General features: G+C 43.0%; 1 pseudogene; it reads left to right on the top strand.

The window, feature by feature from the left end:
* LOC8073598 overlaps nucleotides 1-12,177 on the top strand; it is a 54,643-nt pseudogene that overhangs the window by 20,259 nt on the left and 22,207 nt on the right.

Genomic DNA, 12,177 nt, shown 5'->3' with positions numbered 1-12,177 from the left:
TGACTATAAACTATTTAGCAAGCATAAATCTAGGTAAATTAGTAAATTAGTGAGATATGCTTGAATGGTGCTAAAACTTTTACCACAAATCATGCACCACATTAAATAGGCTACCATAAAATTTTCATAATAATTGAAGCAAGATACCATTTCAATTTTACATTAAAAACATAAGCAAGCATCTCCAGCAAAAAAATGTACTAAAATTTGTGATATTTTTTGTTTACTGCATGGATCTACATATGTGGAGCTCAATAATTTTGTTTTGTAATTTTTAGATTTTTCTATGAATTACTATGCATTTATCAATTTTTAGCTGATTTAAAGAATAAAAGAAAAGGAAACTAATAGGACAAACATTTTGCACCTAGACCTCTATACTTTCGTTATTTTCAACGTGCGCTGATGTGTATTGTAATGTGTTAGGAGATTTTATATTGTAAACCCTAGAAAAGCTTCTATTCTTTTTTTTTTCTGCAATACCTGGCAGACAGATCGAGCCGGTGATTCCTAGTGGATCTTGCTCACCCCTGTTATTAAAAGTATAGTGTAGAAACATGAAGCGGTAAAAGCAGAAGTGAATATTTACATATAGCGTGCAGCCCCAATCGCGAAAACTGTGCTCGGGTCTGAAGCGAGGATACAGTAGATGTAGTATCTTTTTTTGAGATGAGGGAATACGACAGGGGCCTGGAAGGTATGAGATGCTCTTTTTTAATTCAGGAGGGGATGCGATAGGATAGAGATCTGGAAGGTGGGAGACATGGATGGTTGTAGTGGGGAGGTCAGAGATCGCGCGGTGGTAAAATGTTACTGTGCTTGGAATAGTACATAATGTGCGGTGGTAAAATGTTACTGTACTTTAGGAGTATAGTATAGATTCCAGACTTCAATGGTCAATGATGTAGCATATAACCTTTTTCTAATACTAAGATTTGGTGTCGATCTAATCCTAGTGACCTCCCTAGAAAACTCCAAAAAAAAGTTCTTCTATAATTTGCGAGACGAATTTTTTAAAACTAGTTCATGGTTGGACAAATTAGTTGTTAAATATAAACAAAATACTATAGTATTATTTTGCAAAGTTTTTCACCAACTAAACAAGACCGAGTCGTTACATTACATTACATTACATTACATTACACTACATTACAAAAATAACCAAGGCCTTGTTTACTTCGAAATTTTTTTTGCAAAATAAGAATAGTAGCATTTTCGTTTGTATTTGACAAATATTGTCTAATTATGGACTAACTAGGCTCAAAAGATTCGTCTCGTCAATTTCGATCAAACTGTGCAATTAGTTTTTATTTTTATCTATATTTAATACTTCATGCATACATCTAAAGATTCGATGTGACGGGGAATCTGGAAAATTTTGCAAAATTTTTGGGGAACTAAACAAGGCCCAAAATTGATGCTTTTTTATAAGAGCAAAAGTAACAACAAGCACAGCAACACAAATAGTACGAGTGAGGGAGAAAGCCAGAATGGCGTCCTCTATCCTCTCCGTACCTGAACGCGTGTGTGTGTCAGCGTGTAGTTGTGTGTGAGTGTGTGTATGGGTGTGTGTGTTTACTTTACGATGTGTCAGTTTCTGTTTGTGCGTACATGTGTGTGAAATTTCCGTGTTGGTGGGCTAGGTGTTCGTAGTCGTAGGTGCCGCAGCGGCCGTCACGTAGCGCGGAGGACCGAAAATAACCTATTCATTTTTCCATACTAAACCCAATAATATATATTTTTCAATTTCTGTGCACATGACTGTTTTCATTCGTTCCGCCGCCTCTGGATGTCGTCATCCTCTTGAGGGCCTCCCCCGCCCGCCGGGCTATTTAGTTGATTGCCCTCTTACCTCCACACGCGCCGCGACCGCCCTCCATACACTCCCTCGAGCCTCCGAATCCGAGATGACGAGGCCAGAGACGCCGTGGGAGGTGAACGGCCCACCCACTGGGAGGTTTACCCCTGCGGATGCCTCCTCTGCCGCGCCCCCGTTAAAAGAGGTGAAGCAGGAGGCCATCGCGGCCGCCCCGCTGGGATTGATGTGGAAGTCAGCGTTGGCGCCCTCTTCTTCAGCATTAACATTGGAGAAGAAACGCCTTCCCTCGGCGGCGGCGGCCCCCTTCATGCTTGAGGTGAGGAAGGAGAAGAATTCGACAGCGCCGGCGCCAGCGGGGACATCTTCCAGGATGGCGGCGCCAACGGTGGACAAGCGCATCCACTGCACTGTGGGCAACGAGAACATTAATGGCAAGGTATATGATCTGTTATTGCTTCACCATTGTTCATTAGTTAGCCCACCCCACCACAATCCCTCGTCAACATAAACCAACCTAGCCCGTGGATGAATTTCATGAACTCGCTCGCCGTCCGTCCGCCGGGAGGCCCCTTGAGCAGAGGAGGGACGGGCGTCGGGCGGAACTGCTGGGAAGACCGGAGGCTCGCCACGGCCTCGACGGCGGCGGAGCTAGAGCCTAGAGGGGACCTCGTGGCTCTAGCGCAAAGGTAGTACTGCAACATCGCCCTCCTGCAGCTGCTCAACACGATCGACGCCGACGCTGCGCGCGAGCGGGTCGTGCTCATGAGGCCCGCTGACACGTGCGCCATGCTCATGGGACAAGTGCGAAGGGGCGGGGACTGCGGCGCCGCTGCCCTTGGCCCCGACGGCCTGATCATGCTCGGGGACCTGTTCCTCGGGCCGGGCTGGATCTGCTCTGGAGTACGTGGCCGATGCCGACCCGATCGAGCTGGCAGAACACGCCACCGACCAGGAAGAAGGCCGTGGCCGCGATGCCCACGGTCCGGGTGCGCGGGGCCTTCATCTGCTACCTGGACGAGGTCGCGGTCGGCGGACGACGACGTACGGGACCCATCGCCGATCCAGTTCACTGACAGTCCAGATCGAACCAATCCACCGGCCTCTTTACCCCATTTTCACTCGAATCGTGAAGATCCAAATGAAAAACCAAACTAAGAACCCGGTTTCAGCCCAAGCCATTCCCAGGTTTACTTCTGATCTGTTATTGATTCTGATCTTGTTGTTTCGCGTTTTGCAGAAGAAGCCAGAAATGGACTTCCTTGGAGTAGCAGTTGATGGATCCAGCAAAGAAGATGAGGAAGATGACCACCTAACCCTGCAAAGCACTGGGAGCAATGACAGGAGGAGCAGCGGCAGTGTACGCAGCATTGGATCCAACCCGAACGAGAAGCCAATGAGCCCAGAAGAAGTTGCGTACACTGACAAGAGAATAAAGGAACTTCTAGAGATTATGCAGAGCAGCTGGGAAGCTAGGCAGAAATTTCTCTGTCGTAAGCAAAAGAAAATGGAAAGGAAGATTGAGAAAGTGCAGCAGATGGCTAGGGAGTGTGGTGCAAGTGAGTGCACCAATCTGTGGCCAACTGTGATGGATATCGCCTGTAACGAAAGAGCGACCAAGTTCTTCATGGCGTCCGACCCAGCTGGAAGGTTGAAAATCATTAAGCACTATGCCGGGGTCAAGGATCTTGGTGGATCGCAGCCATGTGACATCCAAAGAAAACCACTCCTCAAGGTATGTATGTTCTTGGCCATTCTCTCGATGAGATCCTTCATTTTCAACGATCCAAGTTTCTTCCGTCCAAATCAATGTTGTCCTAACTGAATTAGTGCCTTTGGAACACTACCATTGGCCGCTAGGCAAATACAGTTTCTTAGCTTCCAAAGCCCCCACAGGGCCGCAACACAATTGCAATTTTCAACTAAGTGTTTTTTGTTACTCAGCCACATTTGAGCTACAGAAATGAAATCACTACCAATATTCCCATTTGGCAAAACAGAGAGACACTAGGCTGCCACACTGAAAAACAAAACAGAGAGACACTAGGTGCTGCGACACTGAAGTACTGAAAGAGAAAACTGCAGCTCGATTTATTTGACAAAATCAACAAAAGAAATCTAATTCCGATTGACATAATGTGAGTTGTTGCTATATATAGAGTTCAGGAAGTGCTGACTTTTTTTATTTGCACAGAGGGATGCTGAGGAGAATTTTGAAGATAACTGTGAGGGGGGGCTTTTAAAACTGGCCCAAGATTATAATAATGCAGCTGGATTCAGCTACGGTATGTATGAGTATGCTACGCATCTGGTACAAGTACTACAATAGGGCTGAGTATAAGAAACCACTCTTGACTGGGTTGGAATGGGTAGAGAGGAAGTTGGCCAATAGTACTGCACAACATGTTTAGAATGAGCCCAACTATGTTCTATAGGCTGCATGATTTGTTTGACAAAACATATGGCCTTAAATCTACAACCAATTAAGTCTACCTCTATTGAAACACTCTACACTTACAGGTACTTCATGTAGGGAAGTACTACCTGGTGGACGTCTGCTATCCAAACCGACCCCATTACCTTGCTCACAAGGGAAGCAAGTATCATCTTCAAGAATTCCAAAACGCAACAAAACCACATCATCGTAGAAAGGAGATATTCAACTACGAGCATTCATCTCTTAGAAATGTCATTGAAAGGGGCTGCCACCATGTTTTCCTGCGCCTATGAATGCATTTTCATGACTCTATTGCCCATTGCTCTGGGCCGATCAATAGGTCTTGACAAATTGTGTAAGTTTGAGGATGCGTGCTTTATGTATGTTGAGAACATGTAATATTTTTTCGGCCGTGTATGTTTGAGGACATCTTTTTTACTTGTTGAGGACATGTAATGATTTTTCTAATGGTTCCATGACGCTTTTAGCACCATTTGTATGAATAAAATTAAATGTTGAGTGAAACGGCTACATGTCCATGCAGCATGCAACATATGCAAGGTTATGCATACACATGTCATTCAAAGACCTTATGTTTGTTTCACTTTTAAAGCTTTTTCACCTGTCACATGTAATCTTGGGACAAATGCATGGAGCACTAAATGTAAACAAAATAAAAACTAATAATATAGTTTGCATGTAAGTTAAGGAGAACGTTTTGAGCCTCATTAGTTTGCAATCTCTGTCATTCTAATGATAGGTTAATCAAGCTCTGTCATTCTAATGATAGGTTAATCAGTTTTAATAAAATCGTCTCGCTATTTATAGGCAAGTCGTACAATTTGTTTTTGTGTTGATATCTGAAAACCCTTTCAACATGGTTCAACAGTTAGGGTTCAACTACCACAACACTTAGGCCTTGTTTAGTTCCCAAAAAAATTGCAACATTTTTCAGATTTCCTAACAACAGTGTAGAAACATGCCTACTTTCAACTGATTTATGTGGTCAAAATAACCTACTTAGTACTAAATATTTTTTCTTGCCCGGTGCCCGTGCACCACTCAAACTCAACATGGCTTCGCCCCTGCCTGGCCAGACTCCAGTTATACATCCTACTCGGTTTTAGACTCAGTCGCTACTTCAAACTCAACACAGTTTAAGTCCTTGTTTAGTTCTAAAAAAATTTGAGAAATCGACACGGTAGCACTTTCGTTGTATTTGACAAATATTGTCTAGTTATGGACTAACTGGGCTCAAAAGATTCGTCTCGTCAATTCTGACCAAACTGTGTAATTAGTTTTTATTTTCATCTATATTTAATACTCTATACATGTGTCTAAAGATTCGATGTGACAGGGAATCTAAAAAATTTTGCAAATTTTTTTGAACTAAACAAGGCCTAACTCTACTCCATTTTAGTGCCTCTTGACTCCTTTGAGTCCCCCAGATTCGGTCCTATTCACACGGGGATCGTTCACACCCGCCCCTTCGCTCCGCCTCCAACGGAGCGACCTCCTCAACCCGAACCCTCGCCTCCCTCCACCGTAACGAGAAAAGAAAGCACAGACTCCTCATCCCTTCGACTCGCCCCTCCGTCGAGCGCCCCTGAGGCCACCGTCGCCGGGCGCCGAGGCGACCGACTCCTCATCCCTTCGACTCGCCCCTCCGCCGAGCGCCCCCGAGGCCACCATCACCGGGTGCCAAGGCCACCGTCGCTGGGCGCAGAAGCCGCCTGCTGATGACGACGAACGCCCCTGAAGCCGCCGCCACCGAGCGCCCCCAACGCTGCTGAGGGCACTAGACGTGGACACAGAAGTGGGAAACGGTGCCCTCGTATCCGTTGTCTCCTCCTCCAGTGGCGGCGGCGACGACGACAACAACGGGTACACCGGCGTGGGCCCCGCCCTACTCGACGGCAATAACCCGGGCGCACCTCAGTACCACAACCGCGAAGATTGATTCCAGCACGAATGCATGAGTTGTGCCCCTGGGGCAGTGTAAGCCACATTCTATCTCTGCCATGTGTTTGTTAAAATGACCGAACAATTTGCTGTTATGAGAAAGTTGAGAACTACAGTGTATTTAGTTCATCGTTATCGGCAGATTAATCAAAATGACAATGGGTATTTTCTTGCAAATCTATCTTTTCTATCACTAGCTGGATACAATGGATCTATGTTTTTTTTTTCATTAATCACTCTACTTCTAACACAGATTTTCTATGGCACAATAAATACGAAATTTGCATTACCCAATTTATGATTTATTTTCAGTGTTATTCTTTTGGGACTGAATATTATGAGTGTTTTGAAACACTGAAACTTCAAATATGGTTGCACTCCTAATGCTTCAACTCATAAGCTTGGTATATGCATTTTGGGATATGCATTTTGTATATATACGTTTCAAAGCACTTAAATAGAATTTGCAAAGGACTGAAATATTAGGGTTTAGGGTTTAGGGTTTAGGGTTTGCAAAGGACTGAAATATTAGCTGCATTCTAACATGTCTCTGTTTTCTTTGTTGGTTATCTTTGAAACATGTAGGAGGGCTGCTAATTTAGTTGACACAGAAGTTTATTAAATAATAAGCTTGGTGAGCTTTTCCATTTAGAAAAAAGCAATTAAACACCATGAGCTTTGTTACCCTGTGTTCATCAAATGCATATCCGTTATGGCTGTTTTGTGTTACAAACTCAGAATGACTATATGAATCGTTGTTAGTTAAAAAAATATTGGGTTGAAATCAATCTCTACCAAGGTAAATTATGGGCTTCTGATTTGATTTAAGTACATTACTCAATTTAGTTTAGTTAAACCTTCATTGCATTTGTTAATTATTATCTATCTCAGAATTCAAGGGGCATGTTTTAATTTTTTTTAGCAGTAGAAAATATTTGTATAGTACATCAATCCTGTTTTGAGCAGTAGAAATATTCTCATGATGCTATGTTTATTCTAAAAAAAGGCCTAAATGTATATATCAGATATTAAACAAATATAGCTGTAATTTAATGGTTGGCTCCTGCTGGGTTTCGGTCCAAGCTCCACCAGTGTTTGTGATTGTCTTGAGCCTCGTTGGGGTGAGAAGCTAATTTAGTGGCATAAGACTATAATAGTGACTAATGTTTAGTATGCTGGCTATTTTTTATTTAGAGCTGACCCAATTACAAGTGTATACATGTATTATGATATTGAGCATTTGGTTGTCAGATTCACTATTTTACAGTGAAACCTACTGTTCTACAAAAATAGGCACCTAGCTCAATCTACAAAAGGTGATTCAAACCTGTTTAATTTTGACTGCTTGGTGTTCGGGTTGTATTAAAGTCCAAATCAAATAGATCCTGTTCAGAAAAGTTGAATGTGCAAACGCCTAGGGTGGTCTTGGCCGGCCAGAACAATGTCAGCACTTTACTTTTAACTGCGCAAGTTGTTAAAAGCTAGGACAGAAGTTATTTATTGGACCCTTGATTCTCAGTTGAAGTGAATAAAATTCTAAATCACATTATGGTTAACGGTTAGTGACTTGAGTTTTCCTTTCTGAAATAGCATTTTTAGTGATAGTTGACTTGAGTTTTCCTTTCCAACTTCCACTCAAAGGCACATGGCCTCTCCGATTTGACCTATTGTTGTGTGATGGAGATTTCATGGTGATCTATGATTCTACATCCATACAAGAATATATATATCCTAGTTGTACCATTAAAAAAACTATGAATGAATAAAGAGAGTTGTGGAGAACTTTATCTATCATGCATTTTGTTTTGACATTGTTACTAAAGTTGATACTTATCTATTTGAATATGGCTTAAAATAGTATGTTATAGCTGAGTCAAAATTATTTGTTGTTCTTGACCAGATTTTTTTCTGTTTTTTAGAAAATTTTGAAGCTTCTGTAGCAACGCATGGCCATCTACTAGTTTAATAGATTTAGGAAACATCCTATTCATGGAGTTAGCAAGTGGTGATTATTTATTTCAAAACATAACTTGTTTTTTATTGATGCAATTCTTATAAACTATACAAATTTAGTAAAAAATAACATATATAGTTGATATATTTCTTAACTAATTTACAATATTTCCAGCTCCTAAGAATACTTCTATCTATTGTGTCCATCCTTGTGCCCTAAATGGTTACAAAACTGCCATGCCCCATGTGTTTGGATATCCAAACAGATGCCATCTTAGGTGATCCTGTTGGTCCCTGCACTCAGGAACCCCCTCTCATTCTCTCCTGTATGTTTGCTTATATTTGGTCATCCTAGAAAAATTCTATTATAGTTTTAGGCACAAACTGTCCATTTAGACACAAAGATATCTAGACAAGTTATAGTCTTTTACCAAGTACTACCGCCTTTGTACTATTAAGCTACTTCTCTTGCTCGCTGGTTTGTTCCAGGAGTCTGGCAAAAACAAACTAGACAAGTTAAGTCTTTTACCAAGTACTACCGCTGTTGTACTATTAAGTTACTTATCTTGTTCGCTGTTTCCAGGATTCTGGCAAAGAACAAGCTAGACAAGTTAAGTCTTGTACCAAGTACTACCATTGTTGTACTATTAAGTTACTTATCTTGCTCGCTGTTTCCAGGAATCTAACAAAGAACAAGCTGTTAGTTGTTGTGTCTTCTGAGCTGTAGCTGATTACGTACAGATCCCTTTCAGAATGGTAAGCAAAGTTTGTGATATACTAACAGTAATGCTAGTTAGATATCAGAGTTGTATCATGGTGAATAAGAATCTTTACTATACTTTGTTTTATAGGATTCTGATAAGGAATATTCATCGTCCGCTGCCGATGAAATATCTTGTGAAGAGGAAGAAAGAGATGCTAGTACAGAGGACCAACATAGTGATGATTCTGCATATGATGGAGAGGACCAACATAGTGATGATTATGCACATGATGGAGAGGACCAACTTAGTGATGATTCTGCACATGATGGAGAAGACCAACATAGTGATGATTCTGCACATGATCAGGGAGAGGGAGATGCTGATGCACAGGAGGTAGAGGAAGATGCTGATGCACTGGAGGGTGAGGCAGATGCTGATGTAGAGGTACCGGTGCTGGCATCTCAACGTCAGCGTCGATCCTGGAGAAAGAGGACAAATACTGACACACCGGAGGGAGAGGCAGATGCTGATGTAGAGTTGCAGGCATCTCAACGTCAGCATCGATCTCGGAGAAAGATGACAGATGCTGATGCACCGGAGGGAGAGGCAGATGCTGATGTAGAGGTGCAAGCATCTCAACGTCAGCGTCAACACTGGAGGAAGAGGACAGATGCTGATGTACCGGAGGGAGAGTTAGATGCTGATGTAGAGGTGCAGGCATCTCCACGTCAGCGTGGACCCCGGAGAAAGAGGACAGAAACACAGTGGCCAGAAGACAAGATAGTTGTCACAGAGCTCACGGAGGTTGGGATGCCCAAAGAGGCGGCGGCAAAGGCAAGAATGACTAGGCTTGCTGGTCTGATTGCGAGGCAAAGGATACGATTGTACTTGCCAAAATTCAGTGACCTAACTAATGATGACAAGAGTAGGTTATTTAAAGATTGTGTCCAGCCTTGGTTGGAGTTTGCAGAAGGTTTAGAAGATAGGGCTTGTAAGAAGATCATGCAGATGGTAGCCAAATGTTGGAGAACTCACAAAAGTTATCTTGTACGCAGATTTGTCAGCAAAGGGTTGAATGCCACGGTGAAGCACTCATACATTCCTCCGCCAGATTGGGAAAAATTTCTGAGACTAAAGCAGAGCGAACATGCAATGAAACAAAGTGCGAAATTCAAGAAGCTTCGGGCGAGGAGCAAGCATGACCATTATCTGGGGACAGGAGGGTATGCTGGGAAAGTGGCAAAATGGGAGGAAGAGGACGGGGTTTTAGCCGCTCATGGCATCCCTAATCCTTGGGACCAATTTCCTGGCCGCTCTAGGAATTTCATGCGTGCACGGGGTAAATTGGTTCTATCAGAAGGTAATAAAGCTGAGATTGTTTGGGGGAGTCCGGAAGCTGATTTGTTTTCTCAGGAACTTTTAAGGAAGAAAGCACAAATTGAGTCTTCAGGGGACATTTTGGTTAGGGATAAAGATCTGCTCACACTGGCATTGGGACAGCCAGAACAGACCGGCCGCATTCGTGGTCTGTCTAGCTCCATTGGTTGGAAGTTTTGGCCGGATTGCACCGACATGTACAGAAAGAGGAGGCCTGTGGATATGGAAGAACTTAAAGAACAAGTGAAACTTGAAATTACCGAGAAGGTCACAAATGATATCATAGCCAGGCTACGTGCCCAAGGAGTAATTTTCAGCTCACCTTCCAACACCCGTCCGTCTGCAGGTGGTAAGAACAGTGCCTCAGCCTCAGACACAGTCTGCAGGCTGCGTGCACAAGGAGTAATTTTGAGCTCATCTTCCAACACCCGTCCCTCTGCAGGTGGTAAGAACAGTGCCTCAGCCTCAGATGCAGTATGCAATGCAACATTGGACAAAACTGGTGGAACTTCAGATCCAGCAGTGCATAAAGCCTGTACACTTGTACTCATAGACCATGAAGGTTTTCGGGTGGAGGTAGCAATGGGTAAGGTATGGCCAAACAAAACTATCATACATCGAGATGAACCAGTAGAGGAGGGATATGCCGTTGTACTTATTGATCATGTATATCCGGAACATGTGGGATGGCTGCTGAAGCCACCCTCAAACAAATATGTAAGAACTCTTGGAGAGGCTATGTATAAAAGGCTCAAGTGGAGGAGGGAATGGATTGTTGTTCGTGCGGCATCCTCTGCTCCAATGCATGGGTTTGCCCGAAGCCTCCCTGTGGTACCCAATGTTTCACCTTTACTACATGACAAAGCATATGGTTCTACTGTTACAAACTGTTCTTCCATGGCACATCTGTTAGGCAAGAAAGAATCTAAGCTCAGAAAGCATCCAACTGCACCTCAGCTAGCTGACCATATAGCAGCCAAGAGTGACACCAGATTCAATTCGAAGGTGGTTTTCAAGCAGAAACAGCAGCAAGCCTCTCGAGGAGCCAAGAGTGGCACCCAACCGGATCAGAAGGTGGTTGTCAAGCAGAAGAAGAAGGACATGAAATCTTCTAAAAGTGCCCCTGCGGTTTGTTTTTGGGGAGGGCTCAACCCCGACTTCATTTTTGGACAGCCAATGCTACCACCAATTGAAGTTGCTAATGCAGGACCTGGATGTGTTGCTCTTCATACCCACTACATGGAAGCATGTGCACAGAATAGGAAGAACCCGTATTTTGTTATGACAACGCCCGAGCATTTCTTGCATGAAATTAAGCCTAATCTATTATTCCCTGTGGGATTTGAAGATATGTTTGACCTCTTCACACTAAATGCATTGGAGACATCCATCCTTCGCTGCTTGACGCTGTAAGTACAATTTTTTCAGTTCTCAGACTTGTCTTTTAATTTTCAGCTAGGGATTCTCTTTATATATTTCCTTACTAAGTTCCTTGTACGATCCTACTTTTTTTTGTAGATGCCTGATTGTAGAAGCTAGGGACATGCATGTCCCAGTTGGCCTTCTTGATCCATATGCATTATCCATCCAAAACTTGACCAGTTCTAGAGATTTCTGCTTGCAGTATCTGGAAAAAGGCCTAAGGAAATATGCCAAGAAAGAGTATGTAATGTTTCCGTATAACAGTGGTGATCACTGGATCGCTGTCATCATCATTCCCAAGTGGATGAAGGTGGTGTACCTCGACTCCAATAGAGGCCGCGAGATAGATTTGAGTGGGTTGAAATCTGTGATAGATGAGTGAGTGTTCTGTAACCTGCTACTATCCACAGTTCGACACATGTGTTTATTTGTTATTTATATATGTTATTCAAAGTAAAAAATTTCTATGTAGGGCTTTTAGCAAATCCCAAAACAAGGGGAAGAAG

This window comes from Sorghum bicolor, chromosome 5 (genome assembly GCF_000003195.3).
Source record: "Sorghum bicolor cultivar BTx623 chromosome 5, Sorghum_bicolor_NCBIv3, whole genome shotgun sequence".
Taxonomy (NCBI): Eukaryota; Viridiplantae; Streptophyta; class Magnoliopsida; order Poales; family Poaceae; genus Sorghum; species Sorghum bicolor.
The sequence above is the reverse complement of the archived record's forward strand: the minus strand, read 5'-3'. Positions and strand labels throughout refer to the sequence as shown.